Here is a 16,363-nt window from a genome sequence, read left to right on the forward strand (position 1 = left end):
AAAAAGCTAAACTCTTCCAGAAGCTGCTGTCTTTAGTTTTTTCCAGGAAATGCTGAATCTCTCAGTAAGGGTACCTTATCAGTACTCACTGCTAGAAAGCCAAGGGCAGGCTACCTTACCCTGCCATTAGAACTGAACTCATAATAAATTTAGCTTTCGAAGGGAAAGTTTGTGAAACGTCAGGAAGTCAAACACAGTCAACCTTGATAACCAACTTGTTTTCCCTGGAATAATTTATTTTGACATTTGGGCGTATGCACCAGGAATACAAACTCTAGTGAATATGGCACTATAGATTTGTAGGACAAAAAAGAAACTCCTGCTTTCCAATTTTCCATCAGCTTTTCCTCCGGTTCACCTTAATTCCTCCCACCGAGGGTTTTGAAAGCTTCTGTGGGTTGCCAAGGAGGACGTGCTGGCAGCCGTTCTGTCCCTGGACTGGACCAGTCAATTAAAATCAGCTTAGGAAAAGCATGGGAAGAGATGCATTTTTTTCTATAAAATATTTTTGGTGGGGTTTAGAGAAAAGACAGCTTTCAACTTTAAAGAGTATATATGCTTGAATGATACATCAAAACAACCATGAGGGCAATGGTGGCTTAGATGATTGTTGCCAAAATATAATAATATTTTAAATCCAAGTATTAATTCTGTTGAATAAAAAAAACACACCCACACAAGACAGGGAAGGTAATCCCTTGCTGCCAGGAATGAGGTAAAGAATTCATTTACGAAGTCTTTATTTCCTAAAATTGAACCTTGCCTGAAGCAAAAGAGCCTTTTCAAGATGTCACAGACAAGAAGGGAGGGCACGCAGATCAGCAATTTTATTTTAAAATATGCTGTATCTGTTTAATTAGTTTCATAACTAGGATTACTGTGAGAGACTGCATCTGGGAAGGCAGTGAGAATGTTGATTCTTTGTGTGTGCGTGTGTGTGTGTATGTGTGTGTGTGTGTTTGTGAATGTGTGTATGTTTGTGTATGTATGTGTGTGTTTGTGAATGTGTGTATGTTTGTGTGTGTGTTTGTGTATGTATGTGTGTGTTTGTGAATGTGTGTGTGTTTGTGTGTGTGTGTGTGTGTGTGTGTGTGTGTGTGTGTGTATCTAAATGAATACCATAGAATAAGTTCAGTTCAGAGCTGTTAGGCATTTACAGCCCATAGCTCCAGTTGTAAAGTGGGCATTCTAGTAGACAAAGGCAAACAACTTCATCTCTCTTATTGCTCATAAAATCAGCAAAAAACATTGAGAAGATCATTTCCAAGCAAATGTCCACAGTCACTTAGACTGAGTACAGGTACTTTGAAAACAGAACACAGGATAATACCAGACATATGTCAGTAAAATGGGGACATGAGTTAACACGCAAACATGGAGGTGGGTTTGAGGCAGAAAAGTGTTGGAGAGCTGACATATTTCAGAGTGCTGTTCTGGAGCTGGCTTCACCATGCAGGCTGCTTTGTGGATTTTGGAGGATCCACAGTCTGTTCATCATATTTGGCTTTACAACTTTCTTCAGCTTCCCTGAACTAAAATATGCTTGGGACCTAATGGTAAGTACCTAAAACAAAGGTATATATCAGTTTTCAAATTTATATTAGCCCTGATATCAAGAAGCATTATTAATATATACTTTTGTTATTCTGAAGGAATTTGAATATATATCTCAATAGGTGAAACCTATTCTTTAAATTTCAGTGGAGAATTGGAAGAATATTTGTAAAAATTAGTAAGGAAAAAGAATTTTATTTACATGTGCTGCCGTGGGCTGTAGAACAATGGTCACAAGTCTTTGCATCTCATATCACCTATAGATAGTGCTCAGATAGTTTACTGGGTACACCTGTAAGCTCAGACCTCCTAGGAGGAAGAATCAAGGATTAGAGGATTGGTAGTTCCAGGCTAGCCTTGAATACACGACAAGTATCTACTTTTTTAAAAAGGGAGGGGTGTGTGTGTGTGTGTGTGTGTGTGTGTGTGTGTGTGTGTGTGAATCTATTTCTCTGTTTCTTTAGTTGGGTTGGCTGTGGTTTCTTTTAGACAATGGAATACAGGTTAGTCTGTGTGAGCTCCTGATCTGGGCTCCTTCTTCACTTCGTAGCTGAATTTCTATTTGTACTCTGCAGACTCTGAGCTGCCCTGTGAACAAGCCCAGATTAGCTTTCTGGGTGATGCCACAATGCTGCTTGCACTGATCCTATTGTAACAGCTAGCCAGAACAAGGGGCTGAGTTGCTAAACTATGATCTCAGACATATGAGTGAGCTTAATGAAGCTCAGCACAAGAACCATTAAGCGAGCAAATGGAGATTGCTGACCAATAAACAGTCTCTGGTTTGATCCAAGCTATGGACTTGCTTGTTATACTATGAAAAAAAAGCCTGATTGATATATGCAAGCAGAATTAAAATGAGAAAGCTATTACTACTTGGTGTCATGATTTGGCTCTGAAGGGTCACCTGAAATATATATGTATTTAAATTCTGCTTCCCAGTCGATGGCACTATTGAGAGGAGACTGGAATACGTGGTGTTGAACATTATCATTGGTTAAACCTGGTAGTGTGTTCATAGCTGAAGGACCTTTTAAGACAGGGCTTCACTAGAAAGATACCTTTGAAGTATGTGGTTTGTCCTGAGACTCTTCTTACTTTTCCTGGTCACCTTTTCTTCTCCCTCTGCTACTCTTTACTTTTCTTCTTCCCCTTTCTTTCTTCACTTTTCAAACTGGCATGGGATAAAAACACAATCCTATTCTGCCATGCTCCTTTCATAATCATATTCTGCTTACCAGAGGGCCACAGCAATAGGTTCAAGTGGCCTTGGAAGAAACATTTCAAATTTTTTGTCAAAGTAAATATTTTTCTTAATACTATTTTGAGATTATAATAATTAGAGCATTTTTCTTCCCTTCCACCCTTCAAACCCTCCAAGAAATTCTCTCTCACTTTTCTTCAAACTCAAAGCCTCATTTTTTTTTTATTAACTTGAGTATTTCTTATATACATTTCGAGTGTTATTCCCTTTCCCGGTTTCCGGGCAAACATTCCCCTCCCCCCTCCCCTTCCTTATGGGTGTTCCCCTCCCAACCCTCCCCCCATTGCCGCCCTCCCCCCATAGACTAGATCACTGGGGGTTCAGTCTTAGCAGGACCCAGGGCTTCCCCTTCCACTGGTGCTCTTACTAGGATATTCATTGCTACCTATGGGGTCAGAGTCCAGGGTCAGTCCATGTATAGTCTTTAGGTAGTGGCTTAGTCCCTGGAAGCTCTGGTTGCTTGGCATTGTTGTACTTTTGGGGTCTCGAGCCCCTTCAAGCTCTTCCAGTTCTTTCTCTGATTCCTTCAACAGGGGACCTATTCTCAGTTCAGTGGTTTGCTGCTGTCAAACCTCATTTTTATTACTGTTCTCTCTCTCTCTCTCTCTCTCTCTCTCTCTCTCTCTCTCTTTCTCTCTCTCCCCCTCTCTCTCTCTCTCAAACACACACACACACACACACACACACACACACGTACACACACACACATCCACTCAGTCTGTATAAGGTTATATATATATATATATATATATATATATGTATATATATATAACCATTTGTTACTACAGAAAATCACAACCAATCAAAAATATAGGGTTTTGGAGTCTAGTACCGATGAATACATCTGTCAAACACTCCTGTACCTAAGGGTCAGGAAACATTGTAGAATAGGGGGCAGGCAGATGTTAAGAGCCAGAGGATCAGGGAGTTTCCTTTGAGATTATTTCTCAGAGCAATACTGGAATCTACACCAAAATAGTCTCACCAGTATAATTTCCCCAATTTATGAGCTGAAGAAGGATGAAACTGATGGATGCTAAACTGGGTGTCAGAAGCTCCTGGAGCTTCAACCTTGCACCAAGTGCTATAGGAAACCAAAGGAAGCTAGAAGCAGGAGAGATGCTCTTTTCTAGGGAAGAACATAGCAAAAGACATTTTCTTCTATATACTTGCATGGATATTTTGTCACAGTGATGAAAGGAAAAATGACTAACAAAAGTAGGAAATTACTACTCTATCTTTCTTGAATATGGAAATCATTGAAGATGTACATGATGACAAATAATAGGTATAACTACCCCCCCCCACACACACACGCACACGCATACAGATGGATGCATGAATAAGAGATTGTTAACTACCGAGCTCACCAGCAATTGAAAACATCTACTCAGGCATTGATCAGCCCGCCGCATGCACATCCTCCAAGAGCATAGGGTCCCAGAATCAGTCATCACTGCAACCTGATTGCAATTAGTGTTAGGAGTCTGACTGAAACACTTTATTCTCTGGGTATACAGTAATAGATATCTAGAGAGAAAGTGAGAATATGGATGAACAGCTGAGGACAAAAATACTCCTCTGCTTTTCCTCCTCTCCGGAACTGTTCCAAAACACCAGGGGGTAGTTTTTCTAGTCTTGATGAGAAGTCTCACTATTTGGAAGTGCTCAGAAGATGTGCTCTCCAGGGAAGCTCTCAAAATATATGAGAAGGAAATTGCTGTTCTCCTCATTCAGCATATATCCCTTGGTGTCCTGTTTGCTCCAGCAACTGTTTTAGGCACTGAATGTATCACAAACAAACAAAGAAATGCTCAGCAGAGGGCTACTCTCTAGTCTGAGAAGAAGCATTTTAATAATGAAATCCGACAGAAATAAATGAATGATGTGCTCTTTGGTACAGTGGCAGCCTGATGGTTGTCATGGTAATTAGCTGCTCTCAAGGCCTGAATCACAGAAGAGCTTAATGCCTGGTATTGTAAACATGGCCAAAGCCCATAACTGTCGAGATCATAGACCCAGAAGGGAAACTGTTAGCAGTGTTTCACTAACCTTTTCCAAACTGCTTTTGCAGTATTCGTTTATACCTATAGGGTTGTGCTGTTCTCAACTTTGGTCAGGTAAGCATTTGTTTTTCCTGATGGGGGTAGGAGTAATGCAGTTCATAACTGCAGGTACAAGGTTACTCTGTGAGTTCTCAGCTGTAGGTGGATAAAGTTTATCAGCTTCCTTCCTCTGAAGGTTCAGATATCATCAAGGAGAGAGCGAGCAGGAAATATTGAAAACACAGATGGTATGAAGGAAAGCGTGTGAGGCCTTCATCACATGGCTGTGGAACAAAGTACTGCATTGGTGGTTCTTACACAACACATGCATGGATAGTCAATATCTCAGCACAGATGGGGGATGGTCTCTCAAGGTCCCAGTGCTTTCACAGCAGCTATTGGTGTGTGAGAGCAGCTGAGGAGGGAGGAGTCACCATCATTGGGGTTTATCCTCTCTGGTAGGTTGCTCTAGGCCAAATGGACATCCCAGGTGGATATGGCAAGCACTAATTAAATTCTGGGGGTTAATAATTGTGACAATAATAAAACAGAACAGGAAGTTTGGAGGCTTATTGTTCATACGAAATGTTTTCCTTTCTACATCTTAGTCCTGCCTCCTGATTCTGCATCTACTCTCTGCATGTGCAAAGAACTCATGGTGTCTGAACGGTCTGCATTTTTATCAATTATCATTATTATTTACAATGTTCCAAACACTTTTCTCTATTTCTTAATTCTTACTCCTAGTCAATTGTGATCCTTTAAGTTTCATTTCACTCTTCCACAGCTTCTTTGATTTTCTAATTATTCATATATATATGTATATATATAGTATCACACACCTAAGAAATTGGGCCTTCTGCATATTTGCATGGTTGAGGTTTTCCTCCTAATACTCAGACTTTTATGAGTACCAAAGTCATGTTTATTTAGATTGAAATTGTCCTCAGGACTAGGTGGAATGGTTAATATAAAAGTCATAATGCTCTTTAAAAATCTTCACGCTATTCATCTCCTTAAAGGTAATCATTTTGTGTTCTAATTTTTTCTGGGACTTGGGTCCATGACTCATTAAGGTTTGTTCACCTCTAATCTATGACTGCTTTTACTTTCCATGTTTTGGGGTATCCACCACACCTCACATACTTATCTTAGTAATCCCCATTGCTTTACTTCCAATGCATTTCACTTCCACTCTAGTATCTATAGAGAAGACTGTTTCATAGGTTTTATGAGGAAAGTGTACTATGGGGAACCTTTTCTAAGCCATACAATGAGTAAAGCACAGAGGCCACTGCCAATTCACCAATAGTTTTAATTGCTACGTAAGGTCATCCAGTTTCCAAGCCCTCATTCATACTTCATATCCAAGGATGCTGTGCACTTTTTCTTCTTGATACATCAAACATCCTGTATGCTTGTCTACTTCTGGGGGTAAATGGTGAATCCTTAAAGATACTGCAATCTCTCCTACACTTATCCCTTCTGAGAAAAAGTACAAAGTACAGAAGCTAACATATGGATTTCAGCTTCAAAAACAGCCTGCGAAAAGGTTAAATCTGCTTTCCATCACAAAAAAACCACTACTACCACCTGCACCACCACCATCATCACTATTGTATGGTGTATATGTGTTGAAAATTTACACTCTCTAGTAGCTCTATGGAGGTCAGAGGACAACTCTGTAGAGTCAATTCTCTCTACATTTCCAGGGCTTCTGAGTATTGAACTCATGCCTTCATGCCTGTTCAGGCATTCACTTCATTTTTCAGGACATAGAGTGGCAGGATCTAAACTATAGTCTGTAAGAGTTGTTTTGAAGTGAACACCGATATGAGAATAAGAGCCTCGTGAGTTTGCTGATGCTCAGATGGAAACAAAAAGCCAGGGACACTGCGGAAACTTGCTTAAATGGGTATAGACAGGCTTGCGAGCTTCCTCCAGACTAGCCTTCCCTTTGGACTTGTTTCTGAATGCTCTCTCCTAGTACCTAGTTACTCAAGCCCAAGTGCCATCTTTGAAAGGGAAGACAGACTATGAGGCTTCTTTAATGGTCATAATTAGGTCATTTCCCTTATAAAAAAGCACAAAGGAAGAAAAAAGCATAAAGAGAATGCAGCATGATCTGCCTCGCTCTTAGAGAGAAAATCACTTCTGAAAACTCTTCACACAGGGAATAGTGCCTCAGCTGTTGAATAGCATGCCACACGTGATCCATCAGTTTAATCTTTTGGTACAATCCCATGTATGAAGTGACGCTCAGGTCAAATTTCTTTTTACATTAGCTATTGATCTTTTATGCTCACTCCCCGGCACCTTCATCTCACTTAGATCACTTCTAACGTTGATAGCAAATTCAGCAACGAGAAGGAAGAAAGTGGAAGAACGAGACTCTCATGGGAAAGTGTAACAGTCTGAGGCCCAGGCTTCTTGCTATTTGCCTGCTGGGCTAGTTTTGTGTAGACCAGATAATAATAATAGTAGTAGTAGTAGTGATAATAATAATAATAATAATAATAATAATAATAATAATAATAATACAAACGGAGAGTGTTTGGTCCTGGCAGCAAGGATCTCAAAGGATGAAAACTAGTAAACCATTGCCATTTCCCATCAGCCTCCAATTTCAGCACTTTGGTCTTTATATATTATTTAACATAAGCTCGCCATCATGAATATTCTTCACTACTCCAAACATGAGGCTTTATAGTGTCATAAAGGTATGCCAAACTATAGAACCTAATATATGGGTTTCAGCCTCAAAAATAGCCTAAGAAAGGGTTAAATCTGCTTTAAAAATCATAAAAACCACCACCATCCCCATTACCACCAGAGCACAGTTGCCACTGCCACCATCATCATCACTAGTGTATGGTGTGTTCATGTTGGAAACTCATACTCCATGATGGCATTATGGAGGTCAGAGGACAACTCTGTAGAATCAATTCTCTCTACCTTTCCAGGGTTTCTGAATGATTGAACGTATGCCTTCAGGCCTGTAGAGCAATATCTTCCCTAATGAGCCACTGTGTTGATCCTTTATTTCCAAAGAGCAGAAGTAAAATAGACTGACATCATCAGTTCTTATATGACTCTAAATGAATTACACAAAAAATAATTGCTCTGGGGAACTTTTAACTCTGACCAGCTGTTTCATATTTTAGGAAGAAAATAAGCAGGGTGGATTTTGCTAGCTCAGAATAATTGTTCTTCTGATCATCTATTAATTCAGCAAATATGTCTAGCCTTTCCCCAAAGGGGCTTAAAATGTGTTAGGCAAATGGTGGATGAGTGATTATTTTAGTATGGCCAACTTAACATAAAGTTCATCCAGTTAATTGCTGCAAAATATATTCTCCCCTCATTAAAAATAGACAATGGCAATGTCATACTAGAGATATACAAAACTTTTGAAGTTCTATAGTAAGGAAAGATATATTATTTCTGAAGAAGTGGTAGCATATGAGTATGGTATTTGAACCATACTGTAGAGGATATGGTAAATCAACAATAGCAAAGTTAAAATTAAAACATCAAGAATAAAGACACTGGATGGGAGAGCTTCAAATAGGCCAGGCCGAGAGCTGAGTGTGGGTGCTTGAATGGAGAATAAAATGTGATCCTTTTATTCTAAATGAGGAGAATTTTAGATGCCTGTCCTGAGCCTACTTTGAAGCCACACAATGTATAAGTAATACATGAAGATGTTTCTGTTTTCCTCAAACTTTATGCATTTTTCAAACATATAAAGGGATTTATAAATGCACTCTTTATAATGAATTCATAAATATATTGGTAAGCACCAGGAAACACTTCTAACTGAACAGAATTAAAAAAACATATCAAGTTCCGTAATGCTCAGAAGGCAAGTGTGTATGAAAGTGAAGAAGGTGTAGAGTGGACCTTAGCTGACTGGGATTTTAGAATCACTGATTACTGATTATTTGTCCAACAGATAAAAATAGACACAGGTTCTAATTGTAGTAGAGATAAACAGGTGTATGTACATCCAGCCTTAACTATAAAATCATAGTTAATGATTATAATACATAATCAATAAGTAAATGAATAAATAAAAAAATCAGAGTAACGTCAGTGTTATTCATGCTAAGTTTTGAAAACACACAACATTCACCAGAAAGATTCTGTCAACACATTGAGTATGCTTCCAGCATGGGCTACAAACTAAATACACAATAAATATACTACAAAATAGGAAACATTCCCCACCATTTTGAGAAGAGGCTCGCTTTTCTTGAGTCCCTGATAACTGAAGACTGAATTGATTCTGGCAAAGTCTGAGTCTTAGGAAGTAACCATCAGAAGTCAGAGTTTCAGCACCCGGGATAGCAACACCAGACCCAAGTTGTAAGGCCTGGATTAAGATAACTCCAAATCTAATGAGGGATTCAGGAAACGTGAGTTTAAATGTGAGACAGCTGAGTTCTAAAGTCTGGAACATCAGCTTAGCTGTCTGGCCCTTCTGTGTTAAAAATTACAACTGTCTTCATTATTTATCAAGTTAAGATAATGCTTTTCCACCTGTCTCTAGTAAGTGAAAAATGAACCACCCTCAGTTACCTACCCAGCAAAAATATGAGTGTTGAGGAAAGCAATCAAATAAACAAGCTCACTGCAGCTCTATCCTCAAGTTCAAAATAAATTAATCACAATTAATTAATTTACAGTATACCACATTTTTTCCTTAGGTTCATATTATGGGGGAAAAAGTGGAACAAACAAAAACTGCAATTTGCTCTGGAAAGTGTTGAGATATACTTAAAATTCCAGTCAGAAATGGTACCCTAAAAGGTAATATGGCAACTTAACAAGTACATTTCCCTTAAAACAAACTAACGAGAAATAGGATTGATGCTAATGGAACTGAGGAAGGAATTAAATAGAGTATAAAAGCTTATTCTGCTATCCCAAGCACAAAGAGATGTGGAAAACCAATCTAAGGTAATTCAGTTCATCACAAAAACACATTGTCCAATTGGAGGTACTGTGAATAATACCTTAAGGCCTGTCACAAGAGATGGGAACACTCTTTCTTTTATTCTTTTATTCTGAAGCAATCTCTTTGTGAAAGTTTATTTGTATAGCTAACAATCTGAATGAGGGAGCGCTTGTGAGGATGTGTGCACTGTTATTGTTGCCAAGGAAACGGGGTCTTAATTTCTAGTGGCTGAATGCCAAGGAAAACAGGCTACAGAGGGACAGAAGAAACTTCATGTGACTGCATTTGTTGGAAATATTCCATGTTTTAAAAGACTGCTTTAGAGCTCAAAATTGGAAGAGTGGAGTCTTCCTTTCCCACCTCTTATACTCTTGGATTAAATGCAACACAAATAGCACTTTGATTTTTAGTTGATGTAACAGGATGGTGATTATCATTCAATTTTTTTTGTACTTAAAATAGAAAAAATAATGAATGCAATTCCTGTGGAACTAACACATAATTATCCTTTTGACAGATCTAACCAGTTTCGGGGTGGCGAGCTAACAGTTTCAATTTACAAGGTGGTTCTTGCCCAGACCTGGTATTTGTGTGCCTTGTGTGGTATTATTTGGTGGCTCACCATAGTCCTACATTCACAGGAAGAGAAGAAACAAAAACTCAATCATCATATTAAAAAATACAGATTATATCGATTTATTTAAAATTTGTTGGCATTGATTTGGGATTCTTTGGGGGAAGGGAGGGTTTCTTTACCTAAAAGCTAATATTTTTAGACATTAGTGATGACTTTGGGGTTTTGAAATCAAAATCAATTGTAGTCTATAATAAATCTGTGGCAAAAATCCTATAGAACATAGTAGAAAGAAATAGGAGAAAAGAGTATGAAATACAGGGGAAAGTGCCGTGCGGAAAAACGTGTGTAATGCCTCACCCCGCAGAGGCTATTTTTCCCCCTCCAGCAGCACACAGATTCTTGGACAAGTTGACTCATCTGTAACCAAAGTTGACGTAAATTTCAGAGACTGGTGAATAGCTTTAGTTTTTCTTCAGCCACACAATGGAGGCTGACCCTGAAATGGTCCCTCTTCTTACTCTTACAAAGGGTTTAGCCTCTTTAAAATTTAAATTTTGTTATCTTTGATTCTCTTTACTTCTTTCTGCATTCTTAATCTCCGTTGAGTTTGGTTGCATTTCCACAGTACCTTCTGAGAAACAGAAAGACCTCGTCCTTTTTGTACCTGGAGGTACTGCAGCCAGTAGATAGGCAATCTAAATGAAATCAGCTGAGTCTTCCAGCAGTGAGCTACAGGACAATAGGACAAAAAAAAGTGGAAAATGTGTCCGTATAAGAATCCTCCACAGAGAAATACCCTACCACTTCTGAAATATATCTTCGAGAAATTGCTTTACTTGAGGAAAAATAAAAGCTCTTCTAAAGATTACCAAATAATGGAAATCCAGGTGCCTCAAAATCCAGTTTCTTCCCCTTATCCAACTAGAATACAAATCTGTGGAAATAGGTGTGAAGACTTCCGGATGACTGAATTATGTATTCAAACTCTCTGTTATTAAAATAAAATCTTGCAAATGTAATACTTAATGCTCCTTTACATTCATAAGAATGGAAAAATTTATAAAGTGGCCAAGTATGAGTGCATTTTAGTTATTCATTTTTTAAATGGGAGAGAGGAAAGGATGAATGAACTTTCCTCAGAAATCTGAATCATGAGGGCTGCACTCCTAGACTTCAAGAAAGCAGAGGATGGGATCTCTTCTTAGTTTGTTCCCTTACCTCACTGTCTTTAGTGGCCTTAGACAGGATCTAAGATAGTTTAATACAAAACATGGCACTCTGTGCTTTATTAACATCTAGATTTATTACAATTCATTAGAAAAACCATTAAAATAAATTTCTGCAAAGATAGATTTAACTCATATGATACTCTTGTAGCAATATAGGTTTTAGGATTATTAAAATGTTAAGAATTTCTTAATGAAATGTCTACATTTACAAATACAGAGATTAGAAGAAGAAAAGCTCACAAATATTGGTGCCTCAGAGGATTCCACCTAAAACCAGACCCTTACTTAAACAGGCACCTTGAGTGGTAGAACTCAGCATTTTTATCTTTGTGTATAGGGAAATACACCCATGTCTTTAGAGGCACTATCCATAGTCACACAGGCACCGATGGAGTTGGAATCACTGATACATGTCCATATCCTAAAACTTTATTCATTTACTTTTATCATGTTCTCATACAGAGGAATAACTCTGTTGGTTCAGTGTGACCATGTAATTGTTACTCCCCTGGAATGTCTTCCTGAGGGTAAGAGGCAAGTTATCCAAGAATGTCAGTAACTTACTCTTCATCTGGAGTTTCAATTTCCTATAGAAATTTTCACACAGCCAATGGAATGAAAGTGTCCCATTCATTCATTTTAGATGGTCCTCCTTGTGTTTCATTACCACAGTTGATTTAATAGCCAGTAGCTCCTTGTTTCTATAGAAATTTCTAATCCCATCTGCATTTGTTCTATTTATTATTTTGAAAATTATATTTAAAGCTAACATGGTAATTATACAACCAAAGTTTATGGATACAATCTAATATCAAACTTCAGGGTAGCTAAGCTTCTTCCTTTTAGATGATAAACATGTTCAGTTGTTTTCCATAATTGGTAATTTTACCTCTAAGTATGTAAGTTTGTATAAAAAATGGATTGTCTTCACATATTATATTGACAATAGTATAGACTGTAATATCTATACAGTCCTATTGAAAGGCAAGAAGCCAGTTATGGCTACTCAAACCAGTAATCCAAGTCTGCAGGAGTCAGAAGCCAGAGGATGGCTGATAGCTCAAGGTTTCCATGTGCTGGATATGGAGCCCTAGGCCTGTCTGGTTACAGAGTGAGGCTCTACGTCATCACACAGAAAAAGAGAAAACAAAGAAAGAGAGGAGAGGGAAAGGGGGAGCCAGTAGGGACAACTTCATCGTTTCTTTTGTAAAGTTATTTTAATCTAGTTCATTTAGCTATTCTTTAACTTTGTGATGCGTGCAGATGTGTATGTGGTGGGTCTCACATGCTGGAGCATGCTCTGCAGAGGTCAGCAGCTTCTACAGGTATGTTCTATCACTCTCCACCACAACATTTGAGACAGGGTCTCTCTCTGTTTTGTCTTGACTTTGGCAAGAACCAGGATCTCCTAAAGTCTATTCTCCAAGGCCAGGTTAAAAGTCCCTGCCTGACTGTTCACCGTCATTGTCCTTTTAATCTTTGAGATTAAAACATAATTATAACACTTATCAGTTCCCTTGCCTTCCTCCAAACCTTCCCACACACCTCTCCAGCTCTCCTAATATGTTGTGTATGTTTTCCGCTAATGGTTATTGCATGCATATATGTATACACACATATATTTCTGAACATACCCTATTGAATCCATATAACGTTACCTGTGTGTTGATTGTCTTTTAAAAGAACTGTGTGGGAGAAATAGTGGGAGTGGTGTAGTGGGTGCTGGCAATTTGAACTCAGGTCCTCTTGTTCTCACTGCAAGCTGTCTTATCCATCGAACCATCCCAAGGTTGCAGATGTGATTGTTTTCATTTACCTGAGTAAACAAAGATCACATTTACTTCTTAGTGAGTTTGGTAGTAGTGCCCTTGGTTGCAGTCTATTGGCTGCCTGAGAACTGGGATCACAACTAACGTAGCTGTTAGCATTGCTTAGCAATGTTCTAGGGCATAGCTTCAGCAAGATGTGGAGCATACACAGGAAAAGAAAAATGGGATAAAAGAAGGATCCACATTTTTTTCTCCAGTAAACACTCTGACATTTCAATGAACTCAAATGCCTATAGAGAACAAATTAAGATATTTTCTTATAGCAATACTACAAGAAAAGATTGTTTTAATAATAATGATGTGTACAGTAAAACAGATATTGAGTATTCCCCATGCTAAATGTATAGAATGAAACAAAATCCTACATAAAAATTAACGCTGAAAACATCAGTGTCAGTGTAAAGTATAGAACATCCACAATTTGGAGCCAGATAGTACAAAACTCTGTATATATATATTCTTCACCTATAGCATTGGAGAGAATAGGAGGAGGAAAATAATGTGTGTATTTTCAAGTGACTCAACTATTTAAGCAACTCAATATTCAAGAAAAGCCATGGCAATGAATTCCAAAACCTTTCAAAAGTAGTCCATTCTATTGGCCTAAACTGGAATGAGGGACACGTGTTTTCTCCCATAATTAAAGATCACTATGGATGTGAGACATGTATTCATCTTAGCAATCTATGTTTATAAATGCAGTTGTTACAGAGACTACTATTAACAGATCTGCTCTCTTGTAACACATTAAAAACTGTTTTATCAGAATAATTTATGATACATTTTAGGGCATTCTGGAAATAGAAGGTATAAGGAATGTCATCCCAGATGTTGAAACTAGACCTTTATGGTTTCCTACGTGTTTATACACAGTCAAATGAAACACACCATGCAACTATTTCTAGTTGATTGCTGCAATGTCACAGGGTGACTTTGCTGGGAGGGCAAAGGTATCTGCTGTAGAGCTGCTGATGAGTAAGCAGCCTTAAAGTTTACAAAACCAGAACTTCATAGAGGGAAATAAGAAAATGTAGAAAAAAAAATCCAAGAGGAAACAAAATGAATGAATGAAATCCATGTAACAAAATGGTGACATCAATGAAAGTCTTCATTAGAAAGCTTCAGATAAATCAACTGCTGGGAACAGTTAGCTTCAAATCCACTTCCAGAGGTTTCATTTTTATATTTCACAGATGGTTTTATCCCATCGTTTGTGAGAACCACTCTATGGTGAAAATTGAGTACCAACTGAACTGCATGCATCTCTACTCCCTAATCAGTAGGATCTTCAATTCAAATCATTCTACCTAATCTTAACACAGCCGATTTAGTTTCATAATTGTATTTATCTTCCTTTATTTATATGTGTATGTTCATGCTGGTCTGTATATGCCCAGCATGCAGAAAGCACTCCCAGAAGCCAGAAGAGGGCATTGTGTCTACTTGACCTGCAGTTACAGGCAGCTGTGAGCTACCCAACAAGGAAATGAATCCAGGTCCTCTGGGAAACAGTGAATGCTTCTAAGTGCTTCGTTACCTCTGCAGCACCAGAGGTGCCTCAGGCTTCATTATCACACTGTGACTTCAATATTGAGTCTCTCTATATTACAGAAAAAATAAATTTTATAAAAAGTAAAAGAATATCTCCTTTTTCTAACTAATCTAATGTAAAAACAAAAAACAAAAAACAAAACAAACCCCAAAAACCCCTGTGAGTTTCTTTTGCTCATTTTTATAACCAAACATTTGATATTACATTCTGTGCTGTAAATTTGGCTACTTGACTTATAATGAATGTTCTTTTTTATTTTTACAGTCAAAACTGTCAATGTTCAATGATTTTGGCTGCCACACAATTTGAAACTTAGGAAAACTACTAACTCAATCCCATCTTTTAGACTGTTTGCAGGTATTCAGTCAAAGATATATCTAAAGACCCCTGTCCCAGTGACCGCTGAGGCTTGAGGGGATTCGTTGAATGCCAGAGTTGCCCACAGGGCTCTACTACCTTACAGTGATGCCCTTAAAAGTTCAGTGCCTGTTCCTTCATGATCATGTCAGAGTGAAGCTTTCCCAAATGTTAACAGAATGCTTGAGATGGTTTGACAAAAACTCTTTATCAGTTGAAACCCACTAAATGCAGCCTGGAGGTGCTTACAGAAATGCTTACCCAGTTAGTTGCTTGTGGCTTTTCCAACTTAGAGGACTTAGCACATACACTAAGAAGACATAGACAAGCGACCTTCAACTTTTAATATGTGACAACTGAGACTGGAGAACTAAGATACAGGCGGTAGGATCTTACTGTCCTTCACAGAAAGGATTCTCCTGACCTTTACTTCATTTTGTTCCTCCTGAGGGAATTGAAGGTACAGGAAGTAAACACGGACTTAGACTTTCCTGTGGGTGAAGATTAAATTTCTTTTTAGAGCAGAGGTTCTCCACTAGTGGGTCATAGCCCCTTTAGGGATCACATATCAGATATTCCTGCATTCCAGATGTCTACATAATGATTCATAACAGTAGCAAAGTTATTGCTATGAAATAGCAACTAAATAATTTATGGTTGTGAGCCATCACAACCTGAGGAACTGTAGGGAAAGGGGTCAGCATCACCAAGGCATAGAACTGCTACGCTAGTGATTCACAAACCCCTGAGTCCTAAAGTGGAAGGAATGAAACTGAGGCTCCGACAAGCCTTTCTATATTCTTCCTTTTCATTCTGACCATCTAGAAGTGGAAGCTAATGTTCCTGTCCCTGCATTTCAGGACCCTTTTCACTGCTTTGCTTAATAAAATACCATATAAATGGTACCGGGGGATGTTGGAGTCCAGTTCTCAGAGGGCTTGCAGTATTCCCAGTCATGTTCGAAAATTATAGAATGATTAATTAACATACCATTAT

At 38.3% G+C, this 16,363-nt stretch overlaps 1 protein-coding gene across 11 annotated transcripts in view; it reads right to left on the bottom strand.

Moving 5' to 3' along the window:
- Lingo2 (leucine rich repeat and Ig domain containing 2) overlaps nt 1-16,363 on the bottom strand; it is a 1,322,423-nt gene that overhangs the window by 172,834 nt on the left and 1,133,226 nt on the right. For 8 of the 11 annotated variants that reach the window (XM_063287596.1, XM_039109832.2, XM_039109831.2 and 5 more), the window contains one exon: nt 13,288-13,445. The exons of 2 other annotated variants lie outside the window; for them this stretch is intronic. The gene's annotated coding sequence lies outside the window, so the exon portion shown is untranslated. Of the gene's footprint in view, nt 1-3,146; nt 11,130-13,287; nt 13,446-16,363 lie in introns of those variants that run through there. One more of the 11 variants, XR_010066383.1, reaches the window with a different exon arrangement.

The sequence above is a fragment of the Rattus norvegicus genome, chromosome 5 (assembly GCF_036323735.1).
Source record: "Rattus norvegicus strain BN/NHsdMcwi chromosome 5, GRCr8, whole genome shotgun sequence".
NCBI classification, from domain to species: domain Eukaryota; kingdom Metazoa; phylum Chordata; class Mammalia; order Rodentia; family Muridae; genus Rattus; species Rattus norvegicus.